This window comes from Triturus cristatus, chromosome 1_1 (genome assembly GCF_964204655.1).
Source record: "Triturus cristatus chromosome 1_1, aTriCri1.1, whole genome shotgun sequence".
Taxonomy (NCBI): domain Eukaryota; kingdom Metazoa; phylum Chordata; class Amphibia; order Caudata; family Salamandridae; genus Triturus; species Triturus cristatus.
Window position 1 is genome coordinate 870,525,105 of NC_140579.1, and position 21,470 is coordinate 870,546,574.

At 50.1% G+C, this 21,470-nt stretch overlaps 1 protein-coding gene across 7 annotated transcripts in view; it reads left to right on the forward strand.

The window, feature by feature from the left end:
- Window positions 1-21,470, forward strand: part of TOX4 (TOX high mobility group box family member 4) — a 798,038-nt gene that overhangs the window by 378,631 nt on the left and 397,937 nt on the right. The gene's annotated exons all lie outside the window — the stretch shown is intronic.

Below are 21,470 nucleotides of genomic sequence, written 5' to 3' on the forward strand. Positions count from 1 at the left end.
GCACATCCCCGGGCTCTCGCCATCTTGAAGATGGGAAGCCCTGCCCAATCAGGACTAGGCTCCTGCCCCCCTCCCACAGGAGAGATGCAGGATAGGGGGTGTACCCACCCCATGACAGGGACCCATTGGCCCCTGCCCTTCACCTACCTGTAACGCCCCTAAATCTAGTATTTAGGGGCACCCTGAACCTTCCTTCGCCAGATTCCAGATTCCAAACTACAAAGAAGAGCAAGAAGAAGGAAGACCTGCCCTGCAGCTGCTAAAAAGAGGAAGACACCAACTGCTTTGGCCCCAGCCCTACCGGCCTGTCGACCCTCGAACCTGCTCCTGCTCCAACCCGGCATCTCTTGTGGCCAGCAACCTCACAAACCCCGGAGGACCTGGCTACCTTTTGGCTCTAAGCCCCTGGGACTCCCATGAGTAGAGGCTCTACTCCAAACCTACCTCTAATCCCTGGCAGCAGCCCGGAACCGCGAACCCAGCACACTCTGCACCAGCCAAGCTGGCCAGTGCCGGAGTGAATAAAGACCCCGAGGACGACCCTACGGCGACTGTGACCCCGAGTCCGGCACCCAAGGACCTCCCTCGACACTCCTGAAGAAGCCTGCAGCCTCAGAACAAGGTGCCCCCCCCCACCGCGATCAACAGAGGGTAAGATTTCCCGACACCAAAAGGCACCCCTGCACGCGGCGCCCCACGGCCCCCTGTGCCCAATCCCGGGGTATCTACCTATCCTCCAACTACCCAACTTCCCTCTCGAAGTGGTGGTGGCACCTGAAGAGTCCTCGTCCCCGAGCTTGCAGTATTTTTCTAAACCGGAGATTTCCCATTGAAATCAATTGAGCGCCCAAAGGCTCAAAAGCACTCTGCACCCAGCCACCCGAGTGGCCCTGGCAGTGAAAACTCTACACCTACCTACTTCCCCACTTGCCCTGAGTAAGTGACCAGGAGCCCAGCTCCCACAGCCGCGTGGCATGCCAGTCAGCAGCCACCAACCAAGGCCCCCCTATCCCTCATAGGATAACATTGGGCCTAACCCTCTCTGCACCCGGCCACACTAGAGCCGCTGAGGGTGAACCAACTGTACCTACCTGACCCTGGGGAACACCGGAGTCTATGCCCAGAACCTCAACTCAGCCAGTCGAGTACTTACCCTTAAACCGCTAACTCTATTTTCCTCATAGGGTAACATTGACTGGCTTTTTCCTGAAATTTCTTCTAAGTGTGGACTTTTCAAATCTTAAAATATTCACCAAAAATCAGCCGAGTAACGAAAACGAAATTACTCAACAGCTCTTAGGTGAGCTCCCAGTGCTGGATCTTGGTGCCCAGCACTGACTCTGAAAAATACTTACAACTGTACTTACCCTTAACCCAATTTTCTTCCATAGGAAACCATTGACTGTTTTCTTTGTAAATATTCTTCAAAAATCGTATAATATCTGAAAACGTAATTACTTACTGTTTTGGATAAAGGTCCCAGTACTGAGTCTAGGCACCCAGTACTGGATTACAAAAGTAACGAGAACATACTGTACCTGCAACTTGAATATTCTTCCATAGGGAATCATTGACTGTTTTCTTTGAAATATTTTCTAAGTGTCAACTTTTAAAATGGCTAAATATTGTTTAAAAATCATTACAGTATTTAAGTCGACTTTCATCACTTGATTCTGAGTACTGACTCGGGACTAAATCTAGGATCCAGTCCTGGAATTCCCAAAAAAATCCTAAAAGTAATCTGTGACAAATAACATGAAACTTCCATTGAACTCAATGCATTATTGTGTTTAAAATAGTGTTGCCTATTGCAACCACTTGTAACTGTTTACAAAAGTCAATTACATCTTGCAAAAGTATTGATATAAAGCATCTCATTCTGAGAAAATATAGGTTCGAGGCATATGAGCTGCAGATTATACACTGTGCATAGATCGCCATCTGGTGTTGGGCCCGGATGTTTGCAGTTTGTTTTTCCTCTTGGAAAGTCTTTGGAAGTCACGAGGTCGGTGACTCCTCCTTTGGTTCGTATTGCGCATGGGCTTCGGCTCCATCCTCAGATTGTTTTTTTCCGCCATCGGGCTCGGATGTAATACTTCGCGCTCCGGTTCCGAACTTTTCCAGTTCAACGATAGACGCAAAATCCTCGCTCATCGAGATCCTTCAGATAATAAATCATCTTAATCACCTTCTCTTCGGTACTTCTTCGATTCCGGTCGTCGACGGCGGCCTTCGGGCCTATTCTGGCTCCGGTCTCTGCTGATGGAAAGAACTCCCTTCAAGAAGTGCCCTCGATGTGGGTCCAAGTTTCCCCACACCGATCTTCATGAGGTGTGCAACCTCTGCCTCTCCCCTGAGCACGAGGCCCGAGACTCTCCCGCCTGCAAGTCTTTTCGCTCTAAAAAGACTATTCGAGATCGACGGGCTAGACGCAACATGGCGCACTCCTCGACCTCCGCTCCAGTCGACATCTTCGGAGACGACGTCGAAGCACCGGGACAGCAGAACGTCGAAGAAGAGGACGACTACCTCGTCAGTGCTTCTGAGCCTGACGACTCAGATGTGGAGGACATCACCCCGGCGCAGAGGGTCGTGAGTACAATACCCCCTCCCACACCCACGCCGATACCCAAAAAGGCTTCGGTCACACCTCCGCCTTCGGGCCTAGGCAAGACCAAGGATACTGCTTCTCACACCCCACCTTCGGGCCCGGTAAAGAAGCCTGTCAAGCCTTACGGCAGCTCGGGCTCGAGCCAGCCGACCAGCGGTACCGAAAAACACCCTTCGGCACCGAAGAAAAGATCGGCCTCCACCTCCACACCGAACCCAGCACCAAAGCCTTCGGTGTCGAAACCTGCCCTTCCGGTGCCGACCAAACATCACAAGGCCCTCGGCACCGACACTCCCGTGCCGAAGCCTTCTTCGGCACCGACCAAAAAATCGGAGGTCCCAAAGAAGCACGGCTTAGACAAACCTAAAAAGCCATCGGCCCCGAAAACTTCGGCGCCGACCGAACAACCAGTGTCGCAAGAACTTTTTAAACCGGATCCTCTCCAAAAGACACTCGCCAAGGATCCAAAAACTGGACATTTGACATAGTCTTCAAAAAAGAGACACTTGGACAAACCAGCTCCACCTCCACCTCCAAAGAGGAAAGACACTGCTACCTCCCTTTTCAGAGTGCCTTCCCCACCTCCTCCACCCTCTCCACCCCTGCCTCATCGTTCCCCAACCTTGTCTCCTGTCCCAGATGATTTAGGAGACCCTTATTATGATCCAGCAGATGTGCCACAAGACCCCATCCCTACTGGATCTCCAGACCCATGGGACGACTATAACAATCCGGACATCCCAGATGTCCCACAGGATGACCTTTACCCATCTAGGCCATCCCCACCTGAAGATTCGTTAGGCTTTCACCACCTGCTACAAAGGGCGGCACACTACCACGGGGTGGAGTTGCATACTGACCCAGTGGAGGAAGATTTTCTCCTAGACACCTTCGATGAGGCACATAGGTCTACTGCCATTCTACCTATGTTAAAGGTAGTAATTAAACATGCACCGGAGGTTTTTAAAGACCCAGTCAGGGCCAGGGTACTAAACCCCCGTATAGAGAAAAAATACAAAGCCGCCCCCACAGACCCTTCATACATTAAAGGCCCTGCACCATTGGATTCCCTAGTGGTATCTACAGCTAGGAAGCGCTCAAATTCTCAGGCGTCAGGCGAAGCACCACCACCTGACAGAGTCGAAGCTCCTAGACGCGTCAGGGAAGCGCACTGCGTCACAAGCCGCCAATATATGGCGTATCGCCAACACGCAAGCGCTATTGGCCAGATACGACAGGGCGCATTATGATGAGTTAGAGACCATCATGCACCATCTCCCTGAAAAATACAGGAATAGGGCTAATGAACTGATCCAAGAGGGGAAAAACAATAACTAATACCTCTATATGCTGTGCCCTAGATGCAGCAGATACAGCCTCCAGGGCCATAAACACCAGTGTCCTTCTCCGTCGCCATGCCTGGCTCAGAGTTTCAGGGTTTAAACCTGAGGTACAAGCCTCTATATTGAATCACCCATTTGACCAAGATCATCTATTTGGCCCAAAAGTTGCTGAAGCCCTCAAAGATGAAAAAAGATACTGATACGGCGAAATCCATGGGAGCACTACAGTCACACACTCCTAGGCGCTCTTTTCGCCGCTCTTCCTTTCGGGGCACAGGCAGGGGCTACTCCTCGGATAGTGCATCCACGTCATACAAATCCCCTCCTCAATCTACCTTCACAAAGGGTTATCAAAGAGGCGGATACAGAGGCAATAATAATAAGGGCAGAGGCAAGACAAATACCGCCCGCTCTGCCACACCGCCTACCCAATGACTTTCCCCCGCTCCCTCCAGACCATTCCACTCCGGTCGGGGGCAGAATACAACATTTCCTTCACGTCTGGGAGACAATCACCTCAGACAGATGGGTGACCCAAAATATTCATTCAGCATATTGCCTAGAATTAACATCTACCCCCCCAAACATTCCACCCAAGCAACGCCCTATGTCTCAAGAACATACTACGTTACTAAAACAGGAGGTAATCTCCCTCCTGCAAAAACAAGCCATAGAGCAGGTCCCCATCAATCAACAAAATTTAGGGGTCTACTCCCTGTACTTTCTGATTCCAAAGAGAGACGAGACTCTACGACCTATCCTAGATCTCAGAACTCTAAATACTTACATACATTCAGACCATTTTCACATGGTAACCCTTCAACAGGTTCTTCCACTCCTCTCCCAGAACGACTTTCTCACCACTCTGGACTTGAAAGACGCATACTTTCACATCCCAGTACACCATGCTCACAGAAAGTACCTCAGATTTGTAGTGGACGGGCAACACTACCAGTTCAAGGTGCTCCCGTTCGGGGTAACAACAGCACCAAGGGTATTCACCAAGTGCCTAGCAGTAGTGGCGGCACACCTCAGAAGACAGCACATTCACGTCTTCCCATACTTGGACGACTGGCTAATAAAAGCCACGTCCTAAGAACAATGTGTGCAACACACTGCCGCTACAATCCAACTACTTCACCAGCTAGGTTTCACGGTGAACCACCAAAAGTCCCACCTGGTACCATCACACACAAAACAATACCTCGGTGCCACCATAGACACCTCAAAAGCCATAGCATATCCCAATCCTGCCAGGATTGCAAATATACAGGCTCTGCGTCAAAAATTCATATTTCAACACTCTCTCCCAGCAAGGGTGTTTATGCAACTGATAGGGATGATGGCCTCTTGCATTTTCATAGTGCCCCATGCAAGACTCCAGATGCGTCCCCTCCAAGAGTGTTAAGCGCCAGTGGAACCAGACCCAGGGACAACTGACAGATCTGGTGTTTGTGGACGGTCGCACCCATCGCTCTCTGCAGTGGTGGAACACCACAAACCTTTCCAGAGGTCGACCGTTCCTGGACCCCGTTCCACAAATAATCCTAACAGACGCATCGCTCTCCGGCTGGGGAGCTCATCTGTTACATCTCACAGTACAGGGCACATGGACGCCGCAACAGAAGTTACTCCACATCAACCATCTGGAGTTACTGGCAATCTTCCTGGCCCTAAAATCCTTCCAGACGCAGATTTCAGGCAAGCCAGTCCTCATTCGCACAGACAACATGACTGCAATGTACTACATTCAAAAACAGGGGGACACACACTCTCCACAGCTCTCTCAATTAGCACAGAGCATATGGTGATGGGCAATTCCACAGAAAATCTTTCTCCTGGCCCAACACGTCCCAGGAGTCCAAAACACCGTGGCAAATCTGCTCAGCAGACAAACGCAACAGATTCACGAATGGGAACTTCACCCACAGGTTCTTCACCCGTTCTTTCAGAAGTGGGGGCATCCACACATAGACCTATTCGCCACCCACGAAAACAAAAAATGCCCAAGCTTCGCCGCCAGATATCCACACCCATTGTCCAAAGGCAATGCGATATGGATGAACTGGTCAAACAAATTTACATACGCTTTTCCACCTCTCCCACTAATTCCATTAGTGGTGCGAAAGCTACAACAGCATTCCGTAACACTGATCCTAGTAGCTCCAACATGGGCCAGACAACCGTGGTACACCACACTGCTGGAACTCTCGGTAGTACCACACCAAAAGCTGCACCTCTAACCATGCCTCCTAACCCAGAACCATGGAGAGATCAGGCACCCGTACCCAGCTCAGCTCAACCTTGCGATCTGGCTCCTGAGGTCCTAGAATTTGGATACCTTAACCTTCCCCCTGATTGCTTGAATATTATCAGGGAAGCTAGACGCCCTACTACTAGGGCATGCTAGGCTGCAAAGTGGAAAAGATTTGTTGTTTACTGCCACAACAACACAATCAACCCTCTAAATGTGTCCATACAGCACATCATATGTTACTTGCTCCATCTACAAAGGTGTAACCTAGCATATACATCCATTAGGTTACACCTCACAACAATTGCTGCTTACTTACCGAACAGGCAGCACCTATCACTTTTCAGGGTGCCTGCCATCAAGGCCTTTATGGAAGGCCTCAAAAGAGTAATTCCACCCAGAGTACCACCCTCACCTGTCTGGAACTTGAATATAGTTCTCACAAGGCTAATGGGACCCCCTTTCGAACCATTACATAAATGTGAGCTGCAATTTCTCACATGGAAAACAGCATTTCTAGTGGCCATCACTTCCCTTAGAAGGGTTAGTGAAATACAAGCACTTACTATACAGGAACCTTTTCTCCAAATGCATCAGAACAAGGTTGTACTCCGTACCAACCCAAAATTTCTACCCAAAGTTATTTCTCCCTTCCATCTAAACCAGTTGGTAGAATTACCAGTCTTTTTCTCACAACCTCAAACCGTTGCGGAAAGGGCTTTACACACACTGGATGTTAAAAGGGCCTTACTTTACTACATCCAAAGAACACAACCTTGCAGAAAAACTAAACCGCTATTTGTCTCTTTCTCTCCACCACATAAAGGCAACCCTATTTCCAAATCAGGGATAGCTAGGTGGATTTCAAAATGCATACAGATTTGCTACCACAAAGCAAAATGAATGCTATCTGTTCCCCCTAAAGCCCACTCTACAAGGAAGACCGGGGCTTCCATGGCTTTTCTAGGAAACATACCACTAGATGACATCTGCAAAGCAGCGACATGGTCAACACCGCACACTTTCACAAAACATTACTGTGTAGATGTGCAAACTAAGCAACAAGCTAGTGTGGGCCAGGCTGTACTAAAAACACTGTTCCAAACAACTGCAACGGATGCCGGTGGTCGCCGCTAGGGTTGGGTACTGCTATATAGTCTATGCACAGTGTATAATCTGCAGCTCATATGCCTTGAACGGAATATGCTACTTACCAGTATGCATGTGTTCTATACACGCCCACCCGCCTCCCCGGCTACCTGTATCTGTTCCAGTCTATCTTATTTAGATACAACACACATGGGTTTCTTTACTGTTATTACTACACTCCATCTTTCCCTGCTGGCGAAAAACAATCTGAGGATGGAGCCGAAGCCCATGCGCAATACGAACCAAAGGAGGAGTCACCGACCTCGTGACTTCCAAAGACTTTCCAAGAGGAAAAACAAACTGCAAACATCCGGGCCCAACACCAAATGGCGATCTATGCACAGTGTATAGATCTGCAGCTCTACATGCCAAGAACAGATGCATACTGGTAAGTAGCATATTCCTTTAATTCCAATTGTTGGTTCTAAAATAAAACAAGCATATATTTTTTATATTTAAACCATTGGCCTAGAGTTACTCACCCACCTCCAGCGTCTTGCAAATCCGTGGGGCTTTTTTTTTTTTTTTTTGTCCAACCTTCAAGACTACGAGGGAGTGCACCGGCTGCCGGGAACAGGCTTGGCTCTGCTTGCGGTAAAATCAGCTTTGGAAAAACTGTGCATTGGGGACAACTACTTGTGATAAACCGAAACTCTATTAATATTGTCTGTGATATTTTCAGACCGTTTCATGTGGGTTTCAAAAGGGGCTCTTGTGAGTATAGAATCATGCAATTCTAAATATTTCTAGTCCTGTGGGAAGGAGTCCGGCAGTAGTTAGGTGTGTGCATACAGTGACGCCTCGAAGCTATATGGGTCCTGAATCAGTGTCAAGTTTACCATTTCAAAGTGCAAATGGTATATTCCCAGGACATGAGTACATGGGAGTAAATAGATGTTGGACAATGGCGGTACGGGAAAAACAACCGCGCGCCTTGCGCTAAAAGTTTTTAAAAAACGCGTGCGGCCGCGAGACTTGCTCTGTGGTGGGGGAGGGGGAGGAGCGTTGAAGCGCACGCTTGGGAGAGCAAGCGAGAGGAAAGCCAGATGGCGCCTGATCGAGCGATGCGAGGAATGTGCATTACTGTGCGCGTTACTGCACGCTCTAGGCCACACAAAAAGCTGTGGTGCGGCTTTTTAAAGCCCACTCACTAAATGTCTCGTCAGTGCAGCACATGCACTGGCTCAGGTGAGACCTAAAAAGGGGTCGAAAAAAAGGTAGAAGTCCAGGTCATCGACGTCGCATGACTCCAAGAGAAATCATAAGAAGGAGACATGCTTCTCAGTGCCGGTCGCCTTCTCCAACTCCTCGACGTCGAGTAAAGGACTTTGTCTCTCCTTCTCCTTGTGTGTCTCCTCCGGCGACTCCGGTCCATTCTCCATCATACAAAGGGACTCCGGAGCAGTCATCGACGCTGAGATTCTCACCGTCTCCAGAGGGTGTTTCGAATCTGGCTGATGCTGAGGTTCCTTCGGCTCCTGCGGCTCTGCCTGTGGCTCCAGCGGCTCCGACTTCAGAGGTGCCTCGTTTGGATCTCGAAGCGGCTCAATATCCAGTTTCCGGCGCCGGGTTCGGATCCATCGCATTTTCGGAATGCAATGTATGGCGTGTTCGCCAGGGCCTCATACCCCTCTGGTGCACCTTCGGGTCCTTTGGCATTTAATTTGGGTGTGAATCATCAGTGTCCACAGGCCCCCTTTGTGTCTTTCATGCCGGCGACGCCGTCCTGGCATTTTCCGGCTCCGAGGATGTTGACTCCATATGGGCAGTCCTCGACTCCATCCCATGAAGCTTCTCTGATTCGATCGGCGCCGGTTACTCCAGGTTATCCTCCTTCGACGCCGCTCCAGGAGCCATCGACGCCCCGTATGGCGCCGCTGACTCCGCTACCGAAGATGCGCTTGAGGAGAGAGGCGCAGAGGTTGTTGGAGGAGGAGCAGTACCAGACGGATGAGAGGAAGGAAGGAGAAGTGTATGACACAGAAGGTGTGTTTGAGTACTTGGGTGAGGCAAGTGGACTTGACACTTCTCCAGAGTGGGACTTTGTTTCTCAGAAGGCTTCCCCCTCGAAGGAGGTTGCTCCGTACCATTCTGTGATCAGGAAGGCTGCGGAACTTTTGGATTTGCAGCTCCCTATGGCTGAGTATAAGCCTAATCTTCTTACGGAGGGGCTTCATTCTCCGTCATCTGTGTTTGAACCACTCTTGCCCTTTAATGATGCACTGACTGAGCCAATCCTTGATGTGTGGCACAACCCTCTTTCTGCTCCTGCAGTTTCAAGGTCCGTATCCGGAAGATATAGACATTCTCCTGGGGATCCAGTGTTCCTTTCATCTCACCCCTCTCCTGAGAGCTTGGTGGTGCAGGCTTCTTGTTCGAAGCAGTCTACAGGGGCTTTTCCGTAACCTCCGGCCGATAGGGATTCCAAGAAGCTAGAACAGTACAAAGAAGGTCTTTTCTTCAACTAGCATGGCACTGAAATCTACCAACGCCACTTGTCTCTTGGGTAGATACATTCATGCCCTAATGGACTCTGCCAAACAGCTTCTTCCTAAGTTGTTTGAGGAAGACAGGGGAAATCGGAGTGAGGTGTTGGCGGACTCTCAGGCTGCAGATCGCCAAGTCATCCAGTCTGGCCTGGACACGGTGGATTCTGTTGCCAGGGTGATGGGTTCATCCATTGCAATAAGAAGACATGTGTGGTTGAGGTCTTCTGGGTTCTCTTCCGATGGGCAGGCTGCTCTTCTTGATCTGCCTTTTGATGGGTCCAGACTTTTTGGAGAAAAGGCAGATACTGCCTTGCAAAGATTTAAGGACAGTAAGGCTACGGAAAAGTCTTTGGGTCTGCAATCACAGGTGAGCGGTTATGGTTATAAAAGATAGAGGCTTCGGGAAGTCTTCCTTTCGAAGTTTCAGACAGCCTCAACAGCAACGAAACCCCTTGTATAAGTCCTATAGGGGTAAAGGCAGATGTCGCCTTCGTGGAGCTGGGTGTCAACCTTGCTGCTCCTCCTGCTCTACCTCCCCAGCCCCTCCTGGTAATGCGGGAAAGCAGTCCTAGATCTTCCATCCTGGATCATGTAGGTCTCGTGGGAGGTCGGCTTACCCATTTTCTACAAGATTGGAAATCTGTCGCTTCGGACCTTTGGGTTTTAGATCTGATAGAAAATGGGTATGCCCTTCCCTTCAGGGAATTCGCTCCTCCTTACCCTCCTTGCCAAGGGTTTTGCACGGAGGATCATTTACTTCTCCTTCAAAAGGAGGTTCTTGCCCTGTTACAAAAAGGTACGTTCGAGGTGGTTCCGAAGCAGGAAAGGGGTCAGGGATGCTACTCACGGTATTTTCTGATTCCCAAAAAGGATGGCCGATTACATCCGATCCTGGATCTCAGAATTTGAATCTATATCTCAAGCAGGAGAGATTCAAGATGCTCAACCTAGCGCAGGTTCTTCAGGCGCTGCCGCAAGAGTACTGGATGGTGTCCATAGACTCACAGGATGCGTATTTTCACATCCCAATCCTGAAGTCGCACAGGAAGTATCTCCGATTTCTCATCCACGAGATACTAATCAATAGTCATAATCTATGAATAATCCCCGCCCACGTGCGGGATCCCGGAGCATATAGAAAATACACACACACATATATATATATCAATATGTGAAAACCTATACAAGCAGCCTAAAATGTTTCAAACATGGCAATGCTGTAATTACATAGGTTTGCATTGTAGTACCCTCTAACCCATAAGGAAAAAAGGAAGCACTAAGCCAATTGTCACACAACAAAGCTTTATTGCCATAAAGCAAACTTGTAATTGCAGGCATTTGCCTGTAGGCTGCAGTAGAGTATCAAGAAAACAAAGAACACTGACACCTTGCCTTTAAGGTATTAGAGTAGGGGGACCGTGCCTTTAAGACCTGCAGGAGACCCCTTGCTCCCATGATGCACCACAGGTGACAGTTAGGTCAGTTCTTTTTTCCGGCTCCTTCTATGAGGATCCTGGAGCTTGAGCTCTTCAGTTTTTTGACTGAAAGTTTTGTAATTCAGATTTTTACAGAAAATTCGACATTTTCTGGCTCCTGGAAGCCTGTTCTGCTGGCTTCCTGAAGAATTTCAAATTTTTTCCAGTCAGAATGCCTGCTTTATTCAGGAAATGCCCTTCCTGTGTCAATAAGATGGCACTGGCAGATCCACACTTTGTGTGTTTGCCAACTTCACACAATCCTGACAGGTGCCCCCACTGCCAGAAGTTTTCCAGGCACACTCTGCGCGATAGAGAGCGCATTAAGCTGCATGCCCAGCTGGAGAAGGAAAGAAGCCGTCGTGAAGGCATACCACCTCTCCTGACCCCAGGAAGACCAAGGTTCCAGGAGATTCGCCGTCGACGTCGAAGGTACTGTCTAAAAAATCCAGGGCGACTTCTGCGTCAAGAGATTCATCTCGACGTCGAGATTCTCCGCCGCAGACAAGTAAGTCGGCGTCGAGGCACAGCCCTTCGGGCTCGAAGGCTGTTAGTCCGATGAGATCCGGACAGTCTCTGTCGAGGCTTCCGTCGAGACATTCTCCACCGCCCTCGAGGGAGTCGGCGTAGAGAGCTGCGACGACGTATGTCTCGCCGCGAGTGGGTCGATCGACGTCAAGGCATTCGACGTCGGGAAGATCAACCTCAGCTCGACGTCATGGAACACCATCTCGACGGCGAGGGTCGACGTCTAAGTCGCCGGTTCGGCGACGAAGGTCGGTGTTTAAGTCACCGGTTAGACGGCGAACGTCGATGTAGAGGTCTCCGCAACGCCATAGGCGATCGGCGTCGAGACCGCCGTCGAGGGCGGAGCGGCATTCCCAGCAACCGATGGTGACACAAACATCATCGACGTTGAGACGGTCGACGTCGGATAGATCTGCAGTAGCCACGGAGAGGATTAGAATCAGATCTAGATCGTCAGGAGATTGTCATCATCTCCAGATCTTCATATCGTGCAGATCTCTCCGGAGAAATCACCTAAGACACCAGAGTAGTTTGGTCTTTCACCTCGCTGGTTGTAGAATGTGGGTACAGGTGACTGCAGGAGTCCGGGCTCAGACTATTCCCGCACGTACTCTCCTTCCAGGATGTCTCCTCCTGGTAGACCAAAGTCACCTTCTCCACGACAGTCACGACCCAGGGATCGCCCTTCCTCTCACAGAAGGCCAAGATCTCCTTCTAAACACAGATCACGGTCCAGGGCTCATCGGTGATCGTCTCCACAAGAGGCGACGCACTAGATCTCCCACCTGGTCTTCCTCCACAAGGTCCTCGGTCCGGGATTATTCTCCGACCTTTTCCTCTACACCTCCATCACGAGTGTCTCCTATTGACGACATCGCTACTTTCTCTGACGTTCTGGGCAGAGGTGCGCAGAAATTAAACATCACGATGCACACCCCTCTGGCTCCCACATCAATTATATTTGACACGTTACATCACCGATCAGCACCCAGACCTTTGCTGCCATTGGTGCCAGGACTGTTGGAGCCAGCTATGGCCACATTTTTTACTCCGGCTACGGTAGGCTCTGTGCCTTCAAGAATCGCTAAGAAATATAAGGCCCCGGCAGAGGATCCCTTATTTCTCCAGCGGACTCAGTTATTGTGGCGGCTGCCATGAAGTCCCATTCTGCGTCTGTCTCCTCTTCTGTCCCCCCGGAGAAAGACAGTAAGCAGATGGATTCGTATGGTAGGAAGATGTGCAACACTTTTGCTTCCTACATGAAGGTGGCTAGTGCTTCAGCCCTTCTGGGGCGTTATGATCGCGCACTTTGGGATTCCCTCTCCAGATTTGCTGATAAACTGCCAAGGGAAGACAGACAGGATTTCAATGAAATTCTCCTTGAAGGTGGGCTTGTAGCCAGTCAAATCATAAGTGCGGCTGCGGATGCTTCGGACCTCGCCGCACATGGCTACTCTCATGGCGTATGCTCTCGGCGCTCTGCCTGGCTGCGGCTAACTGGCCTCAAGCCTGATGCTCAAAAGAAGATTCTTAATCTGCCTTTTAACGGGTCATCCTTGTTTGGGGCTCACGCTGATGACCAAATGAACAAGATGAAAACAGAGATGGACACTGTTAAAGCTGTTGGTCTGGAAAGGCGCAAGGAATATCGGAGGCGTTTTCGTCAGGGCGACAAGCGCACTTTTCATCAGCGCGTTCAAACACCCCAATGGTCCTCTCAGAACCAGCAGAGGCCCCAGTTCCAACAAAGGGGTCGTGGCAGAGGTAGAGGAAACGCAAAGCAGCAACAGTCCTCCACCAAACAGCCCTCCAAGCAGTGAGATCTTACTTCCTCCGCGCCCTTTCGCCACTCCGGTAGGAGGAAGTATCAGTTTTCACCTGGAAGAGTGGGAAGCCATTACAAGAGACAAATGGTACTGAATATTGTACAGCATGGCTACTTGCTGAGGTTCAAGTCTCCCCCTCCGCAAGTACCCCCACTGAGGCAGCACCTTCCTCACATTCAAAATCGGCTTTTGCTGGACGAAGTAGCTACTCTCCTCTCCAAAAACGCCATAGAGGAAGTACCTCCCCTACAAAGAAATCCAGAAGTATACTCCCGGTATTTTCTAGTTCAAAAACGAGGAGTAGTCAATGAGTACAGACCCATTCTCGATCTGCGTCTGATCAACGGATTTGTCAAAATGGAAAAGTTCAGAATGCTAGCCCTGCATCAGATCTTTCCGCATCTTCACCAGGGAGACTGGATGTGTGCCATCGACCTACAGGATGCCTATTTCCATATCCCTGTCTCAGTGAAACATCGCAAATTCCTCCGGTTTCAGATCTCTCGGCAGCACTACCAGTACAGAGTTCTGCCGTTTGGCCTCAAATCCGCCCCACGGACATTCTCCAAGTGTATTGCGGTGGTAGCTGCCTTCCTCCTCAAACGGAAGATATTAGTCTATCCCTATCTAGACGACTGGCTCCTGAAGAGTTCCACTCCTGTTCGACTCCAGAGCCATCTCTCGTTCTGCCTCAATCTGCTTCAGTTGCTGGGCTTACAGGTCAACTACAAAAAGTCGGTCCTCAATCCCACTCAGCGGATTCATTACCTGGGCGCCTCTCTGGATTCCGCAAAGGCAAGCGTGTGTCCTTCGGAGGAGAGGTTGTTATCCTGAAATGCCACGTACTTCTCGACACTGCATTCCCCACAGCCAGGCAAGTGTCGTCTCTTCTGGGGTCGATGGCTTCGTGCATTTACATTGTACCCAACGCACGTCTTCACATGCGTCCTCTTCAACAGGAGCTAGAGGATCAGTGGTAGCAGAGGTCCGGTCGCTGGGAAGATCTGATCTCTCTTCACCAAGCCGCCAGAGACTCCATCAGATGGTGGATGAAACGCTCCCATCTGCTTCACGGCGTGCCCTTCCATCAGACGCCTCCGACACGGTCCGTGGTCACAGATGCCTCCATGCAGGGCTGGGGTGCTCATATGGACCAGCTTCAGGTACAAGGTCTCTGGTCCAATACCGAACAGAGTTATCACATAAACTTCTTGGAGCTACGAGCAGTTCATCTGGCTCTCAAATCCTTGTACCCGTCTCTCCGAACCAGCCACGTTCAGATTCAGACAGACAACACGACAACTATGTTCTATCTGAACCAGCAAGGAGGCACCATATCACGAGTCCCATCTCTGGAAGCTCAGTCCATTTGTAGATGGCTACTGGCGAGAGGCCTTTCGATCATCACTGTTCACGTGCCAGGGACCCTGAACGTGCAGGCAGACTGCCTCAGCAGAGACTTCGTAGAAGCGCACGACTGGGTGCTCAACGAAGACGTCGCCCAAGAGGTCTTCCGGCAGTGGGGAGTACCGGACATCGACCTTTTCGCAGACGCGGCAAACAAGAAATGCCCCGTCTTCGCCTCCAGGTTTCCCCAACAGGGATCTCAGGGGAACGTACTTTTGATCAGCTGGTTGCGCACATTGCTGTTCGCTTTTCCTCCTCTTCCTCTCATCCCAGCGGTGATACAGAAATTCTACAGGACCAGAACGCGGATGATCCTGATAGCTCCGGAGTGGCCCCGCCAGTGGTGGTACCCGGATCTACTCCAGCTGTCAGAGGTGCCACACCGGAGATTGCCTTGCCTGCCGAACTTACTGACCAAGAGCCAGGGGAGAGTGTTCCATCCCAACCTCCCCTCTCTTTGCTTGACGGCATGGCTCCTGATCTCATCCAGTACGGACATTTAGATCTTCCGGCGGACTGTATGAACATTCTGCGAGAAGCAAAAAGGCCCTCCACTAGGAAGTCTCATGCCTTCAAGTGGAAGAGGTTCTACATTTGGTGTAGAGATAACGCCCTTGATCCAATCCAGGGTCAGGAACAGGTTATTCTCCCCTACTTGTTACACTTAGCAAAGTCGGGTCTGAAGTATACATCTATCAGAGTCCACTTAGCTGCTATCACAGCTTATAGAAAATCTCCTACCCAGGCCTCATTCTTCCAGATGCCGGTAGTCAAAGATTTCCTTGAAGAGCTTAAGAAATTATTTCCACCAGTGAGGTCTCCTTCCCCTCCCTGGGAACTCAACATTGTTCTCTCTAAGTTGATGGGAGCTCCTTTCGAGCCTATTCATAAGGCATCCTTACAGCATCTGACCTGGAAGGCTGCCTTCTTAGTAGCCATCACTTCTGCCCGCAGGGTAAGTGAAATTCAGGTCCTCTGCTGCATGGAACCTTATTCTGTGTTCCATACCAATAGAGTGGTGCTACGTACTCATCCGAGCTTCCTGCCCAAGGTGGTCTCGGATTTCCACATTAATCGGGTGATCACGCTGCCCACTTTCTTTCCTCAGCCAACCACTCCTCTGGAGAGAGGTTTACATTATCTAGACCTCCGGAGGGTATTGAAATTTTATCTTGCCAAAACCCTTTCGCTTAAAGTCTGACAGGCTCTTTGTCAATTACGGTCCAACAAATACCGGGATGGCTGCCTCCAAGAGGTCCGTTTCTAGATGGATTGTCTCTTGTATAGCCTTGGCTTATCAACTGTCTCACAAGGTTCTACAGGTTAGACCAAGAGCACACTCTACTAGAGGGAAAGCTTCTACTGTAGCTCTCCTTCGCAACGTTCCCATGTCTGAAATTTGCAAAGCGGCTACATGGCGTTCCATACATACCTTTACACGCCATTATTGCCTAGATTCAGACGCACAGGCCGACGCCCAGGTGGGGCAGGCCTCTTTGAGAAATTTGTTTTGCATAACTGCTATGCTAAGGTGATAATGCATGTTCTAGATGCTATATTGCTACTCTATTCATAGATTATGACTATTGATGAGTATCCCCTGGATGAGAAGGATTAGTTACTTACCTGTAATCCTAGTTCTCATCCAGGGGTATACTCATCAAATTCATAAGCGACCCACCCACCTCCCCGGACGAGCATTTCTCATCAAGTTATTGTTTATTGATTGCAGATCTACTCCTGTGCGAGTGCACCGTCAAAAAGAACTGACCTAACTGTCACCTGTGGTGCATCATGGGAGCAAGGGGTCTCCTGCAGGTCTTAAAGGCACGGTCCCCCTACTCTAATGCCTTAAAGGCAAGGTGTCTGTTTTCTTTGTTTTCTTGATACTCTACTGCAGCCTACAGGCAAATGCCTGCAATTACAAGTTTGCTTTATGGCAATAAAGCATTGTTGTGTGGCAATTGGCTTAGTGCTTCCTTTTTTCCTTATGGGTTAGGGGGTACTACAATGCAAACCTATGTAATTTCAGCTTTGCCATGTTTGAAACATTTTAGGCTGTTTGTATATGTTTTCACATATGCATATATATGTATACATATGTATTTTCTATATGCTCCGGGATCCCGCAAGTGGGCGGGGATTATTCATAGATTATGACTTTGAGTATACCCCTGGATGAGAACTAGGATTACAGGTCTAACTAATCCTTACGGTTGGGTCGCAACACTACCAGTTTGCGGTTCTTCGGTTTGGCCTTACTACTGCCCCTCTAGTCTTCACCAAGGTGATGGCAGTGGTGGCTGCCCATCTCAGGAGGGCGGTGTGAGAAAGTGGCTCTGTATATACTGTTCCCAAATAGGTACAGTGTGTACAGAGTCCACAGTCCCCAGAGGTTTGGCAGAGGTTGAAGTTAGATATAACCTTACACTCTAAAGTGGCAGCTTGGTCGAGCAGTAAGGCAGTATCAGAGGACAGTGTAAAGCATTTTTGTACACACTCAGTCAGCAAATGGTCTCACACACTCAATAACTGAACTCTAGGCCAATGGTTTATATAAAATCTATATGGTTGTTTTATTTTAGAACCAACAATAGGTATCAAAATATACTTTCCCAGAATGAGATGCTTTAGTTAAATACTTTGCAATAGGCAATTGACTTTTGCAGATTATAGTTCGTTTTGAAGCAATAGGCAACACAATTTCAAACACAATAATACATTGAGCTCAACGGGAATTAAGTTATGTGCACTTGATTACTTTCAGGATTACTTTTCTAACTCCAGGACTGGATCCTAGATTCAGTCCTGGGACTTGTTCTTGGAAACAAGTGAGTAAATTCGTTTTAGCTACTGTTGTGATTTATAAGCAATATTTTGCTATTTTAAAAGTTGACACTTCGAAACTTTTGCTAATCAAATTACCAATGTTATCCTAGGGAAGGAAATTCACTTAGCTGGTAAGTGGGGTTATGGTTACTTTTTCTATGTCGGTGATGGATCCTAGATCCAGCACTAGGGTACCACCTGTAAGCAGTTGAGAAACTGCGTTTAAGTTACACGGGTGATTTTTAAAGAATATTTGTAGTTTGAAAAAATCAACACTTAGAAGAAATTTCACAGAAAAATAGTCAATGGTTTCCTATGGGAGAAATGTGAGTTAGTGGTAAGTACGGTTGTAAGTACTTTGCAGGGTCAGTGCTGGGCACCAAGATCCAGCACTGGGATCTCTCCTAATAGCAGGTGAGTATTTCTGTTTTCGTTACTCGGTTGATTTTAGGTGAGTATTTTAAAGTTTGAAAACTCCACACTTAGAAGAATTTCCAAGTGAAACCAGTCAATGTTACCCTATGGAAGAAAAGAGTTATTGGCTTTTGGGTGAGTACTCGACTGGCAGAATTAAGGTTCTGGGCATAGACTCCGGGGTCTCCCAGGGTCAGGTGAGTACAGTTGTTACACCCTCAGGGGCAGCCGGGTGCAGAGTGAGTTAGGCCCAATGTTATCCTATGGGAGGTAGGGGGGCCTTGGTTGGTGGCTGTTGACTAGCAGGCCACGCGGCTGTGGGAGCTGGGCTCCTGGTCACTTGCTCAGGGCAAATGGGGAAGTTGGTAGGAGTAGAAGCTGCATTGCCAGGGCCTCTCGAGCGGCTGGGTGCAGGGTGCTTTTGAACCTTCGGGCGCTCAATGGATTTCACTGGGAAAGCTCCAGGACGAACAAAGGCTGCAAGCTCGGGGACGAAGATTCTTCAGGTGCCACCACCACTTCCAGAGGTAAGTTGGGTAGTTGGAGGATAAGTAGGTACCCAGGAGTCGGGCACAGGGTGCTGCAGGGCGCCGGGTGCAGGGGTGCCTTTTGATGTTGGGAAATCTTACCCTCTGTTGATCGCGGTTGGGGGGGGGTCCCTGGTTCTGAGGCTGCAGGCGTCATCCGGAGCGTCGAGGTGGGTCCTTGGGTGCTGGATTCGTGGTCACAGTCGCCGGGGGGACGTCCTCGGGGTCTTTGTCCACTCTGGCACAGGCCAGGCTTGGCGGGTGCAGTGTGTGCAGGGTTCGCGGTTCTGGGCTGATGCCAGGGGTTTGAAACTTGCTTTGAGCAGAGCCACTGCTCGTGGGAGTCCCAGGTGCTCAGTCACAAGGTAGCCGGGTCCTCCGGGGTTTGTGAGGTTGCTGGCCGCAGGAGGTGCCGGGATTTAGCAGGAGCAGGTTTGAGGGTCGACAGGCCGGTAGGGCTGGGGCCAAAGCAGTTGGTGTCTTCCTCTTCTTAGCAGCTGCACGGCAGTTAAAGGGCAGGGACCACTGGGGTCACTGTCCTGGGGTCGGTACAACCCCTATCCTGCCTCCCTCCTTTGAGAGGGGGGCAGTGGCCTAGTCCTGATTGGGTAGGGCTCCCCATCTTCAAGGTGGCGAGAGCCCAGAGATGTGCTTCACCTCGCCTCCCCCACCTGAGGGGTGGGGATGGCAGGGCTGGCACATCCCCTGTCTTTACGTGGAGTTTCCGGCCAGTCTGCCCGCCAGAGTGGGGGTCAGAACCGGTGGGGGCCAGTTGCTGAGTACAGCAAGTGGCCTGGAGAAGCTCACAAAGGCGGCATGCCTTTGAAGCTTCCCCCTGCCCATCCTGGGGGAGGATACCTAGCACCTCGCCCAGGATGTGCATTGTTGCAGGCTCAGGAGAGCGGGGGGCTCCCCACCCAGGGGTCCAGCAACATGTCTGCTGTGTGGCAGTCTCCCAGACCAGACGTGGATTGTAGGTTGGGTTTCAGGGGGCATCTCTAAGATGCCCTCTGTAGTGCTTGGTACATTAAATCCCACACTGGCATCAGTGCGGGTTTAATGTACTGAGAAGTTTGATACCAAACTTCAGTCTTCAGTGTTGCCATTATGGTGCTGTGGAGTTCGTGTTTGACGAGCTCCCAGCACCATATACTCTTAAATGGCAGCACTGCACTTAGTGCCCAGCAATGAACCTGGGTACTGTAGGGGCACAGGGCTCATGCTCCTGTGCCCACACCACTAGCATAGGGCACCCAGTTAGAGGGGTGGATGATGTATGCTAGGGCAGTGTAGGTTGTGAGCATAGCACACAGGGATGTGTGCCATGTGGACTCTTGGTTTTGTCTTGTATCCAGACACTCAGCCTGCCAGGGCAGTGTTTGTGTGTTAGGGTACAGGGCCTCTGAGGGTGGCACAAATAGTGCTGCAGCCCTAAGAGGCCTTCCCTGGTCACAAGGCCCTGGGTACCTAGGGTACCATTTACCGGGGGCTGACATGTGGCCAGGGTTTGCCAATTTGGGTTTTAGGTAAGGACCCTGGGCACCTGATTGGCAGGAGTCCAGGTCACACTCAAAGTACACTCAGCAATTCAGCAAAAAGTGGGGGCATACCATGCAAGAAAGATGGTACTTTCTCACAGGCGGGTATTCCGGTTTTCCCCTACCTGGACGACTGGCTTCTGAAGGCAAGAGTCGCCAGGGATGGTGCGTCATCTGCAGGTAACAGCTCAGCGGTTTTTCAATATATGTACCCAAGTTTCACCTAGTGTCCTCTCAGCGCAACCTGTTCATTGGGGCAGTACTGGATTCCACTGTGTGTCGAGCTTTTCCTCCTCCGCAAAGGATTCTCGACATTTCAGGAAATGATTCCCTTGTTTTACAATGGAGCGCTTGTTCCAGTTCTGAAGGTCCTTCGCCTGCTCGGTCTGTTCGCTTCCTGCATTCTGTTGATCAACCATGCACGCTGGCACATGAGGGCGCTTCAGTGTTGCCTCCACAGGCAGTGGTATCAGCACAATGGAGATCTCAGGGAGTCAGTCAGGCTCTCCAGAGAAGCTGCAGCGGATCGGTCTTGGTGGAACGTGGTGGGCAATCTGTCTCAAGGAAAGCCCTTCCACCTACCTCTATCGGTGGCCACAGTGATAACGGATGCCTCTAACCTAGGGTGGGGTGCTCATCTGGGGGATCTGGAGATCAAGGGTCTTTGGTCTCTAGAGGAAAGATTGCTTCATATCCGTCTTCTGGAATTGCGGGCGATAGGTGTGGAGCTCAAGTTCTTTCTCCCTTCACTTCGCGGTCCGTCAGTTCAAGTCCTGACGGACAACACTGCCGCGATGTGGTACGTCAACAAGCAGGGAGAAGAAGGGTCGACCGTCTCTGCAAAGAGGCGTTGAAGATCTGGTCCTGGGCTCAGGACCATCGGATTTATTTGATGGCGAATCTGGCTGGAATGCTGAACGTACGTGCGAACAGTCTCAGTCGGCAGTTTTCTGCCAGCCACGAGTGGAGGCTTCATCCGGAGGTAGTTCAGTACGTCTTCCGGACGTGGGGAACTCCTCAGTTGGACCTGATTGCCACTCTCGAATTCGCACTGACCGTCACTCTGCAGTCTACAGTTTC